Here is an 8,234-nt window from a genome sequence, read left to right on the forward strand (position 1 = left end):
TTTGAAGACGAGTTCCCATTGGATGAGAAATCTCGGAGAACGAGCAATGCTCGTACTGGTCAAGTCTTTGTGTTTCGTGGTTTGGAGTTGGAGTGGCCCCCACCTTGCCTCGTCCTAAATTTCTTCCTCAGTTCAAAATTCTTCATCATTCATTGCGAGAATACTGAGATATAAGCAATGGTTTCATTGATAAGTAATATCTCAGGCACTTATTAAGTAACTAGACACGGAATTTTTTGTAGGTAAGCTCATAACATAAATTTTAAATTATGATTTATATGAATCAAAATCTTTGCATTATTAATCATCGATAGAGAATCAATGCTAGTCCAGAGTGAGGACCGCTAGACCTGCGCGAGGGTTAGCAACCCTCACCTAGATTTGGGAGATGGCCGCCGCCTTTTTCCTATTTTTGATGGGGGCTTACTAGCCCTCGCCTCAGTGTACTGGGACCCCGTTTCTGGTCGTTTTGCCGTCCTACCGGTGATGGGGTAGCGGTCACAAAGGAGGGAGCCATTCCCCTTATTTTTACCTTTTTTTTTTTTTTTTTTGTCTTTTTCAATTTTTGATCTAATTTCATTAAATTTGTATTTAGACAAAAATACCCTTGATTAGTTGGAATATTTTGCCAGCTAGTAAGATTAGACCCTTATTTGAAACAAATCATAACTACTTCAAAATCTTATTTGAGAAAATAATAGCACTTTAGACCATTTCATGAAACAATTTTCACTTCAACAAATAAGGGCACTTCATGCCTTTATTCAAGAAAATGAGGGCACTTCATGCCTTTATTTAGAATTTTCTGCTATTTTATTAGCATGAGAATTACATTTAGATGAAATTTACAAACCTTTAAGTCATTTCATCTATATTGCATTAAAAATACAAATTTCAATTGACTATTCTATAATTATCATAAAAACATACACTTGAAAGAGGGAGTCGGACACCTAAAGTGACAAAACTTGGCATGAGGGGATACTTGAGTGCCAAAAGTTCATAAATGTATACTTAAGTGCTAAAATCATAGTAAAATGGATTAGTTAAGTGCGAACAATGAGAAAATTCGACCAAAATACTGATATATCATTTTTCCAACAAGACAAGTGCAAAACGACATCATTTTTCATGCCGACGTGGAAAGAAAATCCAAAAACGACAATGTTTTGATTCGGATTTAAATATAATTTAATTTAATTTAATAACTAAATTTAAATAATTATAATAAAAAAAGGCAAAAGCATCGCAGAAAGGTAAGGGTTGTGCAAGCCCTTGTCACTACCTCCCCACCGTCGCTAAGAAGGGCCGACGATGGGGGTGGGGGGAGGGGGAGGGTCGACTGGGGTCAGTTGGGCCTTGGCTAGCAATCGGCGACCCTAGCCAACCGCTGGCGAGGGCCCGCTTTCCTCGCCAAGATTTGGGGCAAGGATCGTGGCCCCTCTCTCAAATCACCAAGGGTCATCGGCCCCTAGCTAAGGCCCGGCGACCTCGGAAAGTCCTTTCCCCACCGTCATCGGGCCTTCTCAATGACGGTGGAGAGGCAAAGAAATAGGGCTCAGCCCTTGTTTCATTTTTTTAATAAATAATATAAATATTTTAATTTAATTAATATTTATATTAAAAAATTTAAAAAAGACAAAATGATATTGTTTTGGTATTTCGTTACTAACTCAGCTCTTCGGCGTACTTTACGAGGCGAGTTATATTATTAAAAAATTATCGTGTAGGATTTTCGGCCATCTTCGTCGACTTGACACTCATGTGTTCATTTTTGAAAAAATTGATATTTAAGTATCACTTTAGTAATTTTTGACATTTAAGTGTCTTTCCCTATTAAATTTTAGCATTTTCTTTTACCTTTTCTAAAAGAGCAGCTCCATCGCGCCTCCACACCTGCCAAGACAACATCAGAGTCGGTGTCGAGCCTCCACACCTGGCAAGACAACATCAGATTCGGTCGGACCCCGACGCGAACGGGGTTTTCAAAACCCCAGCAAAAAGCCATAACCATTTGGGATAAAGCCTAAAAGCCGAAGGTGAAAGAGGATTCGAGGCCTGTTGCCGGTGGCCAGCACACGCTCCCTCCCTCCTTCCCTCCCCTATAAAACCCTCCCATGCAAACGGAACCTGGAGAAGCACGCGACATCACCTGAAAGGTTTCGCTCATCTTGTCTTGACTACAACTGGGTATTTCCAATCATACGAAAGCATGGCATCGGTCGTGAAAGTCCAGCCTCCTACGGATGGTAACATCATCACGATCCTCAGCATTGATGGAGGTGGAGTTAGGGGAATCATAGCTGCCACCATTCTTGCTTCCCTGGAGTCTGAACTCGAGGTAAACATAGGCTTAGCTTCTAGGTCTACCCCGTTAAAGTCCAGTGCGTTTCGATCTATCTTCCAAAAGTTTAGTTTTTTGCCTAACAGGTGCTAGACGGTGAGGATGCCAGACTAGCGGATTACTTCGACGTGATAGAGGAACGAGCACGGGCGGTCTAGTGACAGCCATGTTGACCGCGCCTAATGAGAAGAATCGCCCTCTCTTTGCGGCCAAGGATATCAGGTCCTTTTACCTCGAGCACAGTCCCAAGATTTTCCCACAGAAGAGGTACATCATTCATGACCACATTAATTACATCAGTCTGTTATTGATTCTCTGACTTCAGTAACTCAGGTTAGTTTATCTATTGAAAAGACCTAGATCTTGTTAACGTACGTCAAGCTAAAGCACCAATATTTCTGTTCATACTTCTTTTTTGGTGGTGCAAGTAATGATAAAGCTAATTTGATTTGAGTAGGGGATTGTGGGGGAGAGTAAGAAACTTGGTGAAGTCATTGACAGGTCCCAAGTATGATGGAAAATATCTTCATGGGCTAATAAAGGATAAACTTGGAGAGGCTCGTTTGCACGACACATTGACTCATGTCATCATTCCAACCTTCGACATCGAGCGTCTTCAGCCCACCATTTTCTCTTCCTATGAGGTCTCTCTCTCTCTCTCTCTCTCTCTCTCTCTCTCTCTCAAATCTTAGGTATACTTTGTGTATGTAATTGCGTTTAAAAAGTTAAGGCTTTGATCATCAAGACTACTTGTTCAGGCAGACATAAGTTGAGATACTGATGGACGAATCGAGGCCATAATAGCATTTGAATGCTAGTCATGCATGCTTAATGATATATGACGCCGCAGAGGGATCGAGCTATATGCGAGATCATCTTGACCCAAAAATTTGGTTGCTATGGAATGGTATTAAGAAGCCATGTTGAGAGTTCGACAAAATGTCAAGTATGCATTTGTATTCAACGAAAGTCTCCCGTATATACATGAGAAGGTTTACAAAGAAAAAGTCCAATTCAAATTGATTTACAGAATTTCAAGTATGAGAGCATTAGATTCTCAGGGTATTTGAGCATGTCTTGCTACTTAAGGACATGTGCGGAGGTCTAAGAAATTTATCAATCTCGTCCTTCAGGTTGTAAGATCTCCATGTCTGACGCTCGACTCGGACATCTGCATTGGGACATCCGCCGCCCCGACTTATCTACCACCTCACTGTTTCAAGAATCAGGACGATCGAGGATGCACTCGCGAATTCCACCTTATAGACGGTAGTGTCGCTGCAAACAATCCGGTACATAATCATCACTATTTTCATAGTGGTCCACCTTGATCATGGCATATGATCAAAACATCACTTGATAGTTGATTCTTGTCATTTGATACTCCTATACTAGGTATTGGTGGCTATAGCCCAGGTGTCCAAGGAGATAGCCAACGCCAATCCCGATTTCTTCCCAATTGGAGCGACGAACTATGGACGATTTCTTGTGATCTCAATCGGTACCGGTTCGCCAAAGAGAGAGCGAAAATACAACGCCAAAATGGGCGCGAAATGGGGAACCTTGGACTGGCTTCTTCATGGCGGTTCAGTTCCGTTGGTGGATGTGTTCACTACGGCAAGTGCAGATATGGTGGACTTTTATATTTCTGCAGCTTTCCAAGCACTCCATTTTGAAGACAACTACCTCAGAATCCATGTAAGCTCGGTCGATTAAAATTGAACTCTAATCGTTTATAGTACGAGATTAATATCAATTTAATTGGTGTATCTTGCATGCGCACTCACTTTTTTCTCGTTTTCTTTTTTGCAAATGCAGGATGATACATTAACCGGGAAAGATTCATCAGTCAACATCGCTACGAAGGAGAACTTGGAGAATCTTGTGCGGATTGGTGAAAGGTTGTTGAAGAAGCCCGTCTCAAGGGTAAACCTCGAAACGGGGTTATCCGAACCAATTGCCAAAGGAATAACCAATGCTGACGCTCTAAAGAGGTGTTTGAACACGTCCATTCATGACAATCAATGAATTAGATTATGATCAATATTGCATTTATTAGTACGTGAACTTAACTATATTTCTCTGATGCAGGTTTGCTAAAAAACTCTCTGAGGAAAGAAGATTTCGAGAGTCTCGATCTCCCCACACAAATAAAAGCTCACACCAATGAAGATGGTTTTCTTGTTAGAATTTAAACCAAATTCATCAATGCCTATGATTGTTTGATACCCACATTAAAGAAGAGTCATATTTAAAAAAAAAAGTCATATTTGTGGAGAAGAGTCATAATTGCTACATTATTTTTAATTAGTCTGTTTGTATTTCTAAGTGTAGTGATTGTTTCTAGAAATATGGTGAAATATGATGAGATAAGATAATATATGGTGATTGTTTTGTGAGTTTTTAGATCTTATCTAGAACAAAGGTTTTATCTATTGGGAAGAGCAAATATCTAGTAACAAGTTTATAGATAAGGAGTCTTTTAATTATTTTTTGCTAAGGTGAAATAAATTTACAAGCCTATCTATCTTTTTCTCTTCCTTGTGTGAGTTGTGAGCATTTCACCTTCAAATTGTTTCCATAAGAGCTTACGGTTTGTGATCATTCACCTAAATTTTAACTAAATATTTAGGATTAAAATTGCATAGAAAATTAGGGACCAATTTAGCCCTAATAAAAAAAGATTTTTTTGCATCACCTAGGCATTAATATCATTTGCATTTGCATCTACTAAGTTGTTTTTTCTATTTTATGTACCTTATCTTTATTTATTTATTTTTCAAAAAGCCCACGCGGGCTGGGCCTTAGCGCCCAGCCCCCCTTCTTCTTCTTTTCCTCGGTGCGAGCCCAAGGCCCGGCCTTTTTTCCTTTCGGCCCGGCCCGGCCCGGGCTATCTCTTCCCCTCCTTCCTCCTTCTACGACTCATGCGCGTAGGACACCCAACTCAGGCAGAGCAGGGTAAGACCGACGACGGTGGGGCACGCCATCAATGCCACCGGACGGGGCAGCGTGAAATCCGGCGAGAAACCCGGACGGATGGGACGCGTCTTCAATGCCGAGGGGCCTTCGCGGCTGAGGGGATGCCGGAGCGGCGGCCGGACCACCTCCATCGACCGGCCTCCTTGGCCTATAGATAGGGCGTTCGAGAGCCAAGGAGGACACACACGAAGAGAGAGATCTGTGGGGTTTATTCGGAGAGACATCCAAGAAGCCCGGGAGATCTGAGCAAGCGAGAGAAGCTTGAGATCTGAGAGAGAGGGAGACTGAGAGTGGGTAGTGAGGTGAAGTCGCCAGTCGCCGGCGTGCCTTGTTCCCGTCGAAGCTGCGTTAGGTCCTGCTTTTGTTGGGTTGGGGTCAGTTTCCTGAGGATCCCGGCTCGGGAACGAGCGAAACGGACGGACGCAGCCCACCTATCGAGCTCGTCCGCCGTCCGACGTCTTCGAGCCAGGTAGGGATCTCCGTCGACGCCCCCCTTCTTTTCTTTCCTTTCGTTTCTCTGTTTCGGGCTCGCCGGATGGGGTTGCCATTGCCAGGTCCGAGCGATTTCCAACCTCATTTATTTGTGTGCTTGCGGTTTTGGGGTCTAGTGTTGTTCTCATTCCTAACCCCATCCGCCGATGCACCATACCTGTTCGACGAAATGCCCGAGCGAGACTGCGCGGCTGCTTTTAATTTTTCTGTCACCGTTGCTTGTCGAGTGAGTTTTTATAGGTCCATGCCATCACCCTCCGATTCGTATGATCTTGTTTCAACCTTTTTGTGTGTGTCGTGCTTTGCGAGTGACCGATTCTTGGCCTGCGATAATGAAGGGTGGTGGTGCGGCGGTGGTGCGGCGTCAGTCCGACAACTGCCGGAGGTCCGTCAATTGACCGGTGAAGGGCGCTATAGTTGATTTTTGGCGATATGTCGATATTTGCTTGTTTAGTGTAGAAATATGAAATCTGAGTTGAAGATCTTGTGCTTCTTCAACATTTGGTCTTTTCTTGTCCTTGGTTTTCTTGATGCTAACTTATGCTATTCTACTCTTTTGTAGTTCCATCTTGATTATCTGTAATGATCTTTGAAATAAAACCGCAGCTACTAATTTGCTTTGTATTGGTGGATGACTTCGCTAGCATTGTCAATCATACAAAAGAGTGAGATTGACGCTCTTTTTCTCTGTGGCGATGGGAATAAAGTGAGCAAGGATTCTTTTCTTTTGTTGGCCAGAAATGCATCAGACTTAATCTTCATTGCTTTAGAGTTCAGAGTACAACCTCTCAACGGAGATCAGAACTAATATCCTTGTCTAACAAAGTTGTCAGTGAAAGAGATGTGAGTAATTCACCCCTGAGGACATAAACACTTCCTAACTTGTGTAGCTACCCAATTAGCATAGTAATTAAGAGAGCAAAGACTTGGCAATATCTTGGGCCTCAACCAATAACATTAGAAAGAAAGATAAGCTCAAGTAACTTTTACAGTTAGCAAATATCTTGCTAGAATTATCTTTTGCTTCACATCTTCATTTCCGACCATTTCAACAAAGATAGCATTTTCGTCCTTGCTGCTGTTCGTGCATCAAAATTTGAAACCTTATGGAGCTTTGTGGAGTTTTAGAATAATCAGGTCTTGCGATTTTGTGTGAAACTTTGATGTGTTCTCATAATTTGAAAATTTGTTAGACTGAAGGTATTGTTGAAAATTTATGTCCTGTGATTCATTCTGCTATTATTTATTATTTGCTAATCTCCTTGCTTATGATGGGACATTTACTGATCTTATCTCTGTTTCTAGTGACAAGCTCTCCTGTGTGGGTTAACTTACCCGCTGCTGCAACATTAATCATTGCCCTTCTCTATTTTTCAATGGATTTTGATATGCGAAGGAAAGCTGTATTATATAACAGCAAAAACCTGCAAGCACCACTGCATCTCTGAAGAAACCTGTTTAAACTCCTAAAGTTGTTACATAGTCGAAGTGGAGAAGTAAAGTGGGTTCTCCTGTAGTTGAAGATGCAATGGATTGCTTTACCAGGCATCTAGTACCCAAGTGGGTCACAGTTAACACCTGATAGAGAAAGCCCAAAGGAATTGGTGCGCATCATCAATGATGTTCTTGCAGAATTTTCTGATCACGTGAGGAACATTAACCTAATCGACCTTCTTACAAGGTATTCTCATCATGATATTGTTCATCTTTTTTCTTATGATTATTGTTTCCAAAAATCTGGTTTTCAAGGTCATTGATTAACTGGTGCAGGGACATTGTTGGTCTCATTTGAACACATTTGGAGATCTTTTGCATGACGTGGGCAAAGATTGAAAAGCAACAGTTTGAACATCTCACTGTTCAGCAACTAGATGGTGAACTAAGACGTATCTTGGCTTCTGAAAATAAATTGCACCCAGCATTATTTTCCATTGAAGCTGAGCACAAGGTTGCTTTCTTGTAATCTCCTTTACATATACGTACTTGTGTTCCTTGCTATTCTCATGCCTTTTTTTTTTTTTTGGGCACAGGTTTTACAACATGTAATGGATTGACTTATCTCTTTTACCTTCGAGCCTGAACATCTGCAATGCTCATTTATCAGATGCATTGTCAGGGAGCTTCTTGCCTATGTAGTGATGAGACGAGTCCTGAACTTAGCTAACCCAAGGCAACTATCTCTTAGCTTTTATTAATATACGGCCCCTAATTTCGTCTATTATTCATTTTCTATGGAAATTCTTTGTAGATTTAGGGTCCATTCGCTTCACGGAAAATGGGTCATTTTCGAAAATATTTTTCCATAAGTCATTTTCTAGAAAAATGAATATATTTTCTAGTCTTTGAGTGGAAAATATTTTCCACCATTCATTAGCTAATTTAATTATTTGGGAAAAAAATTATCCAAAAAAAAAAAAAA

The 8,234-nt window shown here is 41.3% G+C and overlaps 1 long non-coding RNA gene and 1 pseudogene across 1 annotated transcript; both read left to right on the forward strand.

Moving 5' to 3' along the window:
• Positions 1-2,212: 2,212 nt before the first annotated feature.
• LOC120291945 lies at positions 2,213-4,514 on the forward strand (annotated as a pseudogene).
• A 2,872-nt stretch (positions 4,515-7,386) lies between these two features.
• LOC108956874 lies at positions 7,387-8,033 on the forward strand. The gene is made up of 3 exons (XR_005549443.1): positions 7,387-7,496; positions 7,586-7,763; positions 7,846-8,033. It is a non-coding gene; the product is annotated as an uncharacterized LOC108956874 (long non-coding RNA).
• The last annotated feature ends 201 nt before the right edge of the window (positions 8,034-8,234 follow it).

This window comes from Eucalyptus grandis, chromosome 3, assembly GCF_016545825.1.
Source record: "Eucalyptus grandis isolate ANBG69807.140 chromosome 3, ASM1654582v1, whole genome shotgun sequence".
NCBI classification, from domain to species: Eukaryota; Viridiplantae; Streptophyta; class Magnoliopsida; order Myrtales; family Myrtaceae; genus Eucalyptus; species Eucalyptus grandis.